Genomic DNA, 13,451 nt, shown 5'->3' with positions numbered 1-13,451 from the left:
CGGAAAATTAACCGAAAGTATGGAATTTATTTTTATTTCGTTATTTTATTAAAACACTCTATTTTTGTAATTAAACTTATTTATTTCTTCTAAAATTGAACCGTAAATCACGCTAAAAGATAGGGGTAAAATACCCCTATTAGTAATCCGGGAGACGAGCACTGGAATGCCGTCAATAACATTCTTAAGTACTTGAGAAGGACTAAAGACATGTTCCTAGTGTACGGAGAAGGGGATCTGATAATAGAAGGATTTTCAGATGCAAGTCATCTCACAGATGAGAACGATTTTAAATCCCAATCAGGATACCTGTTTATCTTGAATGGGGGAGCGGTCAGCTGGAAGAGTTCCAAGCAAGGAAGCGTAGCTTTCTCTACGACCGAGTCAGAGTATATCGCTGCTGCGGAAGCAGCAAAGGAAGCGGTTTGGATTAAGAAGTTCATTACTGAACTTGGTGTGGTGCCTGACATTGTAAATCCCATTACATTGTACTGTGATAACAATGGAGCCATTGCGCAAGCAAAGGAACCACGGTCTCATAATGCATCCAAGCATTACCTGAAGCGATACCATATTGAAAGAGAAATTGTGGCAAGAGGAGATGTGAGAATAGAAAGAGTACCTACTGAGGACAATGTTGCAGATCCGTTGACAAAGCCCTTAACCCAGAAAGTACATGATCGTCATCTTAGTTCTACTGGGATAAGTTGTAGAAGCAATTGGCTTTAGTCCAAGTGAGAGTATGTTGGGGTTTAGTGTCCTATAGACAATTGTTCTAGGATACAAACTTAATGTAAATGAAGTGTTCTTTATACCATTTGTTTTAATGAGATATGGTTTCATAACTGTATAAAGGCAATCCCTTTTTAAGAACTAAATAAAGTCTAATAAAAGGAAATCCATAAGTTTGTTTAAAGTGATTATAAAGTGTTCATACAAGCATGAAGTGAGACGAAACTTTATGATAAACTAATAAACTTAAAACCACCCCAAGTCAAGTAATATGTTTAGGATTGACATATCACTACTGAGACTTGCATGTAACAATGTCTTCTGTCGAGATAGAAAGCTGATCTCACAAGCTTCATATATACAGATATCTGGACAGTTACATGGATCCAATGAAAAGAAGTTCATTAGGATTGGGGACCTGACTTGAGATAACAGGATGGGTAGATTCATCCTTGTCACCTATTCATCTCATTGGTATTAATAGGTATAAGTAATCATCAGACTCAAAGGAATGTTAATTGGTGATTCTGGATTACGAAATGTGATGCTTTGATCATGTTGTAACACGATCCATAACAGAGATGACTCTGGGGTGTGAACGCCAGACGTTGGGTATCACAGAAAGTAATTGCAGGATAATTATACATTGGATTGAGCATTTATCACTCCCGATAAATGGGAGATACGTCTATAGATCACTTGTGGAAGACTCGACTCTAAATCCTTGCAAGGTGATAGCTTAAGACTTGAAATACAGATTTCACTTAACCTATCTAATTGGAGTTGACTCGGCCTGTACAAGTAAAACGAACATCTCCCTATATGTGACTTGACATTATCCATAGTCATAAGATTCAGTTCAAGGATGTAGTTGATAAAGGATCGAATTATACTATAACTAATACGGAAAGGTCAACGACAGAATCAACCTGTCTTCTTATAGCTCTGGGGGAATGTTTCGGATTTGCTAATCACATTTCGCGTACTCATTCCGTTATGCAAAGATTAAATATAATTCTGTGAAAATTAATTTAATAGTTGCATACGGCTAGAATCAATAAGAACCTAATGGGTCACACATAAGACTTGGAGCCCAAAAGAGAAACAGATGTTAATTAATTAATGGAAGCCCAACTGAGTCCACTAAGGCCCAGTATATAGGGGGCGATTTTCATATATGAAAATACATGAATAATGCAATTTGATTTTAACAATTCTAATTAGATTATGATTGTGAATTAAATTAATTAAAGGATAAATAAGTTAGGAGTTTTAACTAGATTAAATTGCTCCTATTGTTATCCTATAAGGTTACTATTATTATCTTTATATTTAAGATATAATTATAGATAATAAATAAGAATTATATTCCGAATTAAATTCTTATTCAGTAACCTAATTCCATCTAACTAGGGTTTAGATACAAGAGAATATAAATACCCCCTATATGTGTGATTTTCGAAACACACAAGAGCAACCAAGAGAGAGAATTTCGACCCCCCTAGACGAGGACGAAATAATCCACCGCTTCCTACCGATTCAATTGATTTCATCTCTTTCTCTTTATCCTTAATCTTGTGTTGATTTATTAGAGACAATCTATACTTGATTGTTTTCACGGTTGATCACTAACTTGATTTGGGTTGTGTTTTGTTTTGTGCTCGTGAACTCGGAGTAAGAGTTGAGGGCACTTCGCTTGCAACGGTAGATAGTTCATCAAAAGGTATTTCCTTCTATCCCTCTTTATATGAAATAACGATTAACGGATCTTGGGTTAATGGAAAAAGGTTAAAATTTTTATATTTCCGCTGCCATACGTCTGCCTATTTTCCATCAGATAATACAGAGAAGGTAGGGGTAGCAGCTAAGACTTTATGGTATTTTCCACCAATCCCAAGGTTTAGAAGAATGTTTCAGTCTACAGTTGCCGCTAAGGAACTTACTTGGCACTCGACTGGTAGGAAAAAGGATGGATTAATGAGACATCCAGCTGATTCCCCAACTTGGCAAATGATTGACACTAAGTGGCCAGATTTTGGTAGCGAACCTAAGAACCTTAGGATAGGACTATCTTCAGATGGTTTTAACCCATTTGGCAATCTTAGCAGCACCTACTCGTGTTGGCCAGTCATAATGGTTTTTTATAACCTTCCGCCATGGCTATGCATGAAACGAAAGTACATGATGTTAACTTTGTTAATTTTCGGACCCAAGCAGCCTGGAAATGGTATTGATGTGTACTTGCAGCCTTTAATAGATGACCTAAAAGTCTTGTGGGATGATGGAATTGATCGAGTGTATGATGCAGTGAGAGGAGAATACTTTAGGTTGAGAGGGGTCTTGTTATGGACTATTAATGATTTTCCCGCTTATGGAAACTTATTAGGGAGTTTTGTTAAAGGGTACAATGCATGTCCTATATGCATTGACCAGACCAAACCGATAAGGTTGAAGTATTCTAAAAAGATGGCTTATATAAGGACTCGTAGGTGGACTGCAAGAAACCATCCTTATAGGAAGCAAGCTTCTGCTTTTGATAACACTGTAGAAAAGGATGATCCTCTTAAACTATTAACTGGAGAGGAGTTATATGAAAGAGTTCAATTCTTGCCCAAAGCTAGTGGGAAGGGAGAGAAATTTGTTCCGTATAAGGATTGCCCTGAGTCTAGACCATGTTGGAAGAAGAAGTCTGTATTCTATGAACTAGAATATTGGAAATTCCTTCCGGTCATACATAATCTAGATGTAATGCATATTGAAAAGAATTGTTGTGAGTCTATTCTTGGTACACTACTGAACATACCGGGAAAAGCAAAGGATGGAGTTGCAGCTAGAAATGATATGATTGATATAGGAATCCGTACTGACTTGAACCCCGCATCTGGTGAAAAGAGAGACAAGCTGCCTATGAGTCAGATCAACTTGTATGCGGAAGAATGAAAGATTGTCTGCAATTCATTTTTCAATATGAAGACTCCCTCTCGTTTTTCATCTAATGTACAAAACCTAGTTTCGTTAAAAGATTCCAGAATAGGTAATTTAAAATCTCATGATTGCCATGTTATAATGCAATTGCTCCTGCCCATTGCATTGCGTTCAGTGTTGGACAAACCTGTTAGAATTGCCATCATTCGATTTTGCTTATTCTTTAAATTTGTTTGCACTAAAGTAATCGACCTTTCAGTCCTTCACAAAGTGCAAAGTGAGCTTGTCAATACCCTTTGTTTGCTTGAAAAGTTTTTCCCACCCTCTTTTTTTTACATAATGATTCACTTAACCCTACACCTTGTAAGAGAAGTCGAGTTGTGCGGTCCGGTATTTTATAGATGGATGTACCCCTTTGAGAGGTATATGAAAGTGTTTAAAGGAATGGTTCATAATCGGCAATTTCGTGAGAGTTGCATTGCGGAGTGCTACATTGTTGAAGAAGCTGTAGAATTTGTTCAAGAGCATATGAGTAATGGAGATGTTGCAACTGTGGGGCTTCCTAGAAGAAACATGAAGAGACTAGTAAATGGATTCAAGTCTTTATATGCCCCTACCATTGTACAGGTGGACACATAACAACTATATAAGGCTCATTTAACATTTTTGCAAAACTGTGAAGATGTACAACCTTATTTTCTGTAAGTACTATCATGTATACCTTGTGAAGTTTCTTTTTTTTGTTTGTTTGTAGAATAAGTAATTATTGCTTATCTATGAAATATGTGAAAGTAGACGATCTAGGCTTTACTTTGGTCAAACTGGATAGAATTGGTCACTTGAACGATCCATTCGTGTTGGCTAGCCATGTAAAGCAAATATTTTACATTGAGGACCCCTTGGATCCTGAATGTTCGGTTGTCGTGATGTGCCCGGATAAATATTTCAAATGTGATGGATGAAGATGAAGCTAATGTGGTTGATGATGATTATTATAATGATGAGAACAACATGATATTTGATGAACAACCACTAAATGTGCGTTCCTACGATGATGTTGACTGTTGGGCGATTTCTGCAAGTGCACGGACCCACAGGGAACGCTTATTTTATAAAAACTTATTTAATTATGATTCTAGGTTTAATTAGAAAATCGTTTTATTTAGTTTGAATGGAATAAATGGTTGTGATTCAGAATCCAATTATGTCAACAGTTTGGATTACAATTACAGGAACTATGTTTAAGAACAAGTAAAATTCAAGACTTGCACGCATAAAGCAAGAAAGCAACTTATAACTTTGATTAGATTATTATTGTGTAACAATTTATCGATTAATGCAATTACTGGGCTTCAAACTGCATGCAATCTTTCTAGATCGGAATAGATTGCTACCTTAATCAAATTGGTGTTCTATGTTTGATAAGCCGACCTATCGATCATACCAAAGATAAATCCTAATTCTTTTAAGTGTTCAACAAAGTTTCCATTGAAATGTAATTTGTGTAAAAAGGTTTTTATTGAAAACACCGGTTTATTACTTTAAAGAATATCGCTAGATTAGACTCGAAAATAACAACAGTAGAAATAAATTGCATTGAAAAGATAATTTATTAATGAATTATGAATCGTCACAAGTTAACAGAGAAGAAGAAGCTTGGATAGAATTTTAACTAATTTAAGTTACTGGTTGTCAATCCTTTCCTCAAACTTCGTAGGCTTGTTAGACCCTGGGGCGCTTCAGCCGATAGTTCTTCTCGCTGAATCCTCGAAATAGAGACTATGATCGATCTTCTACAGAGTGTAAACTCATCTTCAAACAATACTCGAACTTAAACTACAGTATCTGTGTTTGTATCTAAACTTAATTGAACAACTTGTGTACACAAGTTTTCTTTAACAGAATTGTAAACTAGAATCTCTAACTATCTAACTCTCTTCTGAATTAGAAATTATCAACAAAAATATCCAACCCTGGATTCTGGAATGTGTGCTCTATTTATAATTGCTGAAGAGTCTTGTTTGAAGTGTCGTGTCCGCTGGTGAAGAGTCGTCTCTATCCGGATGAATAGACGTGTCATTTTGAATTAAAAACATGTAAAATATGTGCTGGAAAGTTGCTGTTTCTATCGAGATATCAAGAATCTCGGTCGTGTCTTTGGATTGAGGGAGAATGCTGCACGAACGCGCGTTTCCTTGCTTGGAAAACGCATGTCGCGACCGAGATATTGGGAATCTCGATCGCGATAGAGACTTTTATCTCTGTTCCAAGACTGTTCCTAATTCCTTCGTCACGGCCTCTGGATCGTACGTGCCTTTTAGCTTGTAAATCTGATTTCTCTCTCGTTTTTGCTCCGTTTTAGCTCCTATTTGGATTTTTCCAAATAATTAAGTACCTTGCACATTAGAAACAAATATAGACGTAAAAGTAGTCTAAATAAATATAATTAACATGGTTTCAATAAAAAACTGACGTAATTATTGATGTTATTTTAGGTATATTTTGGGCTTATCAAATCTCCTACACTTAAGCTTTCGTTAATCCCGAGCAAAATTTCACTGAATTTATTCTTCAATCAATCTTTTTATAAAAATAGAACATATATCCACATATCCTTTTTTAAATTACTTAACTCAAAAGATAAATCTTATAAGGTAAATTTATACGCAAAACATCAAACTAGCTAGTGTAAAAGTGATATATCATCCGTCTTGTATTTCAATTTTTATATTGAAGCATTCGGGACGGTGTAAGCACACATGTTTTTGATTCTTTCGTCTCAAGGCATTTCAAAGCACAAAATTTCCTTTCCCAAACCTAAACTATTATATAAATATGGATTAATATGAACTTAGGTTTAATTTATTTGCTAGTCACGCCCGTGATAAGGGTGCTAGTTCATTTATATCTTGTGTTATAATATGAATAGAGAATCCATTGATTGACAATCGTAAAACCATATCCCAAGTCTATTCTATCATGAGAATGATTAGGATCACAGACTTGTATATTCGATGACTGTATGATAGTAAATAATACTAGCCATAACACTTATTAAGTCAGTTGTGAATATGGGTTCATGTTGCATACATGTGACTGGGTCGATCCGTCCGAGAAAACTACATGGTGGTTGTGTCATTAGTTTTCTTAAGTAGGTCTCTAACCGTCTTCAGACCAGATTTCATTATAATATCAATGTGGGATCAGGTTCACTTTGACATACGCCTAACAGGTTTGTAACAGGATTCCAAATATGGGTATGATTGGGTGAACAGGTGAACACGTTGGTATTGATAGTGAAGTGATGGAATTACCACTCATGTAATAGTGAGATGATATCACAGGCCACTTGATAAAGTGAGATTGATAAGTGTGTGCCCACACCCTGATAAGTAGTTTACTTATCTGTTTCATCAATCTACTTAAGATCAAGAAATATAATAAACATCAGAGAGGATGACAACCTCCATGCCTCTGGTTTATAATATCGATATCAAATGGTAAAAGAAGTTAAGAGATAACTACAGGGTCCCTGCATCTTTAGACTGCTGAAACTCTGTCTTGGTTAGGGGCAATAATAGTTTGCTAGAACCCAGTTACTGTGTATGGGCCGTGAGCCCACTACTAGCTAAGGATAGTCCCATATGATTGTGCACATCGAATATCTGAGTTAGAACTTATAGAATGGTACATTGGAGAGATGAAATTAATTGGTTGATTGAAAGTAAAATGTCAAGGTAATTAATTGGTGGTTAATTAATTGATTAATTGATACTTTGTATCAAGGTAATTGATTAATGGTCTTAAGTGTTGAGTATTTAATTGATTAATTAGTTTACGGGATGTAATTAATTAATTTGTAAATTAATGAGATTGCATTCGGTGAATAATTAATTAAATTAATACGTCAATTTATTAACTAGTATTATTTATTTAATTGGGGTAATTAAATTTAATCTAATCATAATTAATTGCATATAATAAATATTATTGGTATTTATCTATGTAATTAGATTAGAATTGGATTAGTTTTTTAATTAACCGATTACCCCTAAACTAATCAGGTTTAGGAATACGCTATATATATAAATTAAAACACTAAAAACCTAATTAACTAATATATATGATTTCGGCCACCACAAACATTCACTAATAAGTGAATTCGGCACAGACATAGATTTGGAAAAAGTGGGATTTGTGGATTCTTCAGCCGTCTCTAGAAGAGACGGTCCAAGTATGTTTATATCCCTAAACGGATCAAAAAGTTTTATTCAATCAATGGTTAACGGACAAAGAGCAAACTAAAAGGGATTATAAATAAATTTTAAACCGCAATTCCGATGCGATACAGTTGATTAACTGGCTATAATCCCCAACAATGGTATCCGAGTCATGGTTTAGTCCGTTTTGATTGATTGAAAATTAATAAGATTTGGTTTTTATTATTTTCCGAATCAGTTTTGAGAATTCCTATTAATTCCTATGTTTAGTAATTAGTTTAGTAAGTTTTGGAATATATATTTTTCTGTTTATTTTGTATTTAGTTGTGTAGGGATAAGCATATATTCACAACATATATATTTATCTGAATAAGTAAACGGGTTTACGGGTTACCTCTTGTAGCGCAGATCCCGTTCTTGATTTGCAGCGGAAGGATTCGGATCAATCACCCGATCTAGTATCATCGGTCAAGCCTTCAACCACGCCAATAGAATTGGGAGAGGAAGACAATTGGTTCACGAACTAAAGCGACGACGAATCCCAAAGAGAGAGAGGGGGCGGCGGCCAAAAGGAGAAAGCAGGAGAGAAAAATTCTCTTTTCTGTGTTTTTGAGATACTATATCTCTAAAACCTAATTCCTTATTCTCTTAGAATTAGTGTTGGTTAGGGTTTCTATTTATACTGAATAAATAGATAACCTAACCCTAATTCTTATTGGGTTTGGGCCTGTTCCATTTCAGGCGGGCCTAATTGGATCCATATCCAATTAATTCCAACATCTCCCACTCGCACGTAATGGAACTTATTCCAAACTTTCTCAATCTCGGTCTCTATCATACTCTTGCAAATAGTTCATGCGACCGACATACTATCGAGAGCTCTAGTGCTATATACTCGTTAGAACATATAGCTGTTCGATTTTCATGTAACAAACTTGGAACTATGTACTCGTTAGAGATATATAGATCTTAGATTTGAACACGGATCCTAGACTCCATATCATATCCACTGTAGTCTTTGGATCTCTACAGTACATCTATTTTTCACAAATATGCACATATGCATAAGTGTCCGGACGGTGAAGAATAGAAACACTTAGATATGATTCAAATGGATGTCTTTCCCTCTTAACATTATTCTGTCCATTATAATTTGATTCGCTTATCCAGTCAGGGTCTCTTTGGTTGGTATTATCTCATCAACCTCGAGGTATCCCTTTCCAAGGTAGCTACATCAGACTAAACTTCTTAGAATAAGTCTAGGGTCTATAAGGATAAACAATAGTCAAGAAGCGCATCTTCATGACGTGAGTCTCACATTAGGAAAAGGCGAGATCAATCTACTTTTCCATCTCGTGGTCACTAAAGCACACATGGTAGGGGTCATGTGTTATGGCGTTCAATTCTTTTCTGAAGAAGAGCATGTTATTAACACTATACAGAAGCATAGGTCTAGATGTGCCTGAACATCTAACTTTAGTTCATCACTTATGATGATCACTTTTGGCTATGACAGAAGGCTATAAGTTATCGCAAATTTGCCCTTTTAGATTACTTGTTAATCTTTTTCCATGTATTTATAACACATGTTATCTTGCACCGTAATGGAAACACTTTTCCATGTCTATAGCAAGACGGCTTCTATCATTGAACAAGCTCTCGAAATTGCTCAAAGACAGCCTCATCCTTCATTTATCATCACATTGACGAAATGGGGGAAACTGCTCATGTGAGTGAGCTACATTCTATCTAAACATGCATTTTGAGTTCATAACAGCAATTGGTTACATTCAAGTTGTTTAAGAACCGATTCAGCCAAACAGCCTCTTGAACTGCTGATGAATACGATACGTATTCAGCTTCCATGGTGGAAAGGGTTATACAAGTTTGTTTCTTGCTACTCCAGGAAATCACGCCATTTCCTAGCAAGAACATATAGCCTGACGTGGACTTTCTTTCATCCAAGTCTCCTGCCCAATCAGCATCTGTGTATCCTCTCAGATTTAGGTCTTTACCTTGATAGCATAGAGAATAATCTGTTGTTCCTTTGAGATACCTCAGTATCCTCTTCACAGCTACCCAATGTGCTAGTCTTGGGTTGGACTGATATCTACTCACCATCCCAACGGCATGACAAATATCAGGTCTTGTACACAACATGGCGTACATTAGACTACCTATGGCACTTGCATATGGAACTTTTTCCATCCTTTTCTTTTCGTTTGGATTCTTTGGACACATTTTGGTACTTGGGGTGATGTCCTTAGTCATCGGGCTATCTACAGGCCTACTTCCACGCATACCGAAACGATTAATGACTTTGTTAACATAAGTCTCTTGAGACAGTGCTAATAGTTTCTTTGATCGATCCCTTGAAATCTTAACCCCAAGTATGTATGCGGCTTTGCCCATATCTTTCATTTCAAAACTTGAGTTTAGCCAAGCTTTGATTTGGTTTACAAATTCTATGTCATTTCCTGCTATCAGTATGTCATCTACATACAGAGATAAAATGACAAAATTTCTACCTGACCATTTCGTGTAGACACAATGGTCCTCTTCAAGCATCTTGAAGCCATTCGAAATCATTTGATTGTGAAAATGAAGGTACCATTGCCTAGAGGACTGTTTAAGGCCATAAATTGACTTTTTCAATTTGCAAACCTTATGCTCGGAGCCTTTTACCACGAAGCCCTCTGGTTGTGACATATAGATCTCTTCGTTGAATTCTCCATTGAGGAAAGCAGTCTTAACATCCATCTGATGTAGCTCTAGGTCTAAACTTGCTACAATAGCTAAGATTAGTCTAATAGATGTAAACCTTACAACAGGTGAGAATGTCTCCTCGAAGTCTATTCCTTCCTGTTGTGTATAGCCTTTAGCGACAAGGCGAGCTTCGTACCTTTCAATACTATTGTCAGCCCTTCGCTTCACTTTGAGAACCCATCTGCTCCCAATAGCTTTTCTACCCTTTGGCAGATCAACCAGTTCCCAAACATGGTTGGATCTCATAGAATCTAGTTCCTCTTGCATTGTTATAGTCCATTTGTCTTTTTCCGGAGAAGTGAAAGCTTCTTTAGCATTTCTAGGTTCTGCATCATCATTTGGAGTTACTAAAATAGCTGTGCCTTCGATACCAAATCGTCGACTATCAACTCTTTGCCTTTTAGTACGGTGCGGTTCTGAGTTTTGATAAACTTCTCTCATGTATTCATCATAACCCGGAATCCTATCTCTTAGACTTTGTCCCAAATTCTCACAAGAATCAGGAATCAAACTCCCACTTAAATAAGGATCTGTCACATTCGACACGTTTTGAGGTTCGGAACTTTGACCTTGTTCTTGTTCCTGGTAGTGATCAGTATCATTACCTTGATCCTCAAAATTCCTCCCACTCAAATGGAGAGGTCCGTTTGAATCTATTTCCTCAAACAAAGTGAGATCAGTGTCAACTTCTCCTAGCTTAGGAAACTCATTCTCTAAGAAGACGACGTCTCGTGATTCAAATTACGTCACTCGGCCTTCACTATTTTCTCCCACTAGGATATATCCCTTTGATACGTCAGGGTATCTTATAAAGACACACTTTCTACCTCTTGGGCCTAATTTCCCAAATTTGCTAGAGGTATCATGGGCAAAAGCAGTACAACCCCAAGGTCTGAGCATACTCAAATCGGGTTTTCTACCAGTCCACAACTCATAAGGAGTGGAAGTGACAGTCTTGGAGGGCAATCGGTTTAGAACATATGTAGCTGTTAACAAAGCATCTCCCCAATAGGAAATAGGCAAGTTTGCTTCAGCCATCATAGATCGAACCATATCAAGGAGAGTTCTATTTCTCCTCTCGGCAATACGATTTTGATGCGGAGTGTATGGGATAGACAACTGATGCTATATCCCTTTCTCATCACATCTTTGAATTCATCTGAAAGATATTCTCGACCTCGGTCAGTTCTCAAAACTTTGATCTTCTTATCTAGTTGATTTTCAACAAGGTTCATAAACTTTCTGAAACAACTCAAAGCTTCATACTTGTGAGACATCAAGTAGATGTGACCATACCTTGTATAGTCATCTATGAAGGTGATGAAGTAGTAGGCCCCATGCCTAGCCCTCACATTCATTGGACCACAGACATCAGAATGAATTAATTGCATAGGAAATTCTGCCCTAGTACCCTTCCCGAATGGTTTTGTATGCATTTTTCCTTTAAGACATGGTTCGCATGGAGGTAATTCAACTTTTCTTAAACTACCTAGTAAGCCCTCTTTGGCTAAACGATTCATGCGATCTTGGCCAATGTGATTTAACCTAGCATGCCATAAACTAACATCTTTATCCACAGAAGAAGAAGTAGTAACAGAAAAATTATTAGAGTCATATAATTCAACATCCAAAATAGTCAAACCATTCAGTACATATCCTGAACCATAGAATTCATTATCCAAACTTAAATGCAAACTGTTATTAGCAAAAAGAAAGGCAAATCCAATTCTTAACAAAGAGTTCACAGAAATAAGGTTTCTCCGAATATTCAGCTCATAGAGAACATCTTGTAGGAGGAGAGTTTGACCGCCACGTAGACTCAATCTACATATGCTAATCCCTTCGACTGCAACTCTCGAGTTGTCTCCCACATAGATCCATCTTGAACCGACTGGAATTCGTCGGAACTCGACAAGGGTCTCTCTTTCCTTCGTCACATGGTCCATTGCACCTGAATCAACAACCCACAAAGGATCATGTTTAGCTATGAGAACAGTGCTAGATACATTTATTTCACTCACACATGAGTTAGTGTAGTGTACCTAGTGTAGTGTACCTTAGGAACTTTGCAATCATTTGCATAGTGTCCTTTTTCTTGCCAGTTGAAACATTTCACACGTGAAAGCTTCAGTTTCTTTTTGTTCTTTGTTCTCTTTCCCTTTCTATTTTCTGTATTCACAGGCTCTTTGGCTTGCTCTTTGCCCTGGCCATAGAAGCGCTTACGCTTTTGCCTTGGAGGATTGGAACGCCTCCCACTTGAGTGGGCTCCCACATAATGGGCTTCATCATTGATCTTAATCGATGATAGGCGATTGTTAAGCCCAAAATATACCTAAAATATCATTAATATTGACATCAGTTTTACTATGAAATCATGCTGTTTATATCTATTTAGAATACTTTTACGTCCGAATATGTTTCTTTCATGCAAGGTACCTAAATATTTAGTAAAATCCAAATAGAAACTAAAAGAGGTCAAAAACGAAGGAAAAACCCTACAAAAGGAGTCAAAGACGACGAAAATCAAACGCACCGAAACGAGGATGAGGATGAAGTCAGAGATGGAGAAAAACCTCCCGTGTCGCGATCGAGAATCCTCCATTCTCGATCGCGACACACGTCGCCCAGATACTTCCCCCTTTCGTTCGAAGGCTGAAAAAACTGTTTCTCCATTCTCGGCCGAGAATTTACATTCTCGGTAAGTTCAGATTTTCAGGCAGCCCAATATACACTTGTTCGTTTTCAAAGATACGCGTCCGTTCGATTGGATAAGAACGTCTCTTCACAGCAGACACGTTCCTTAGACTC

Source organism: Euphorbia lathyris, chromosome 5 (assembly GCF_963576675.1).
Source record: "Euphorbia lathyris chromosome 5, ddEupLath1.1, whole genome shotgun sequence".
NCBI lineage: Eukaryota > Viridiplantae > Streptophyta > Magnoliopsida > Malpighiales > Euphorbiaceae > Euphorbia > Euphorbia lathyris.
The sequence above is the reverse complement of the archived record's forward strand: the minus strand, read 5'-3'. Positions refer to the sequence as shown.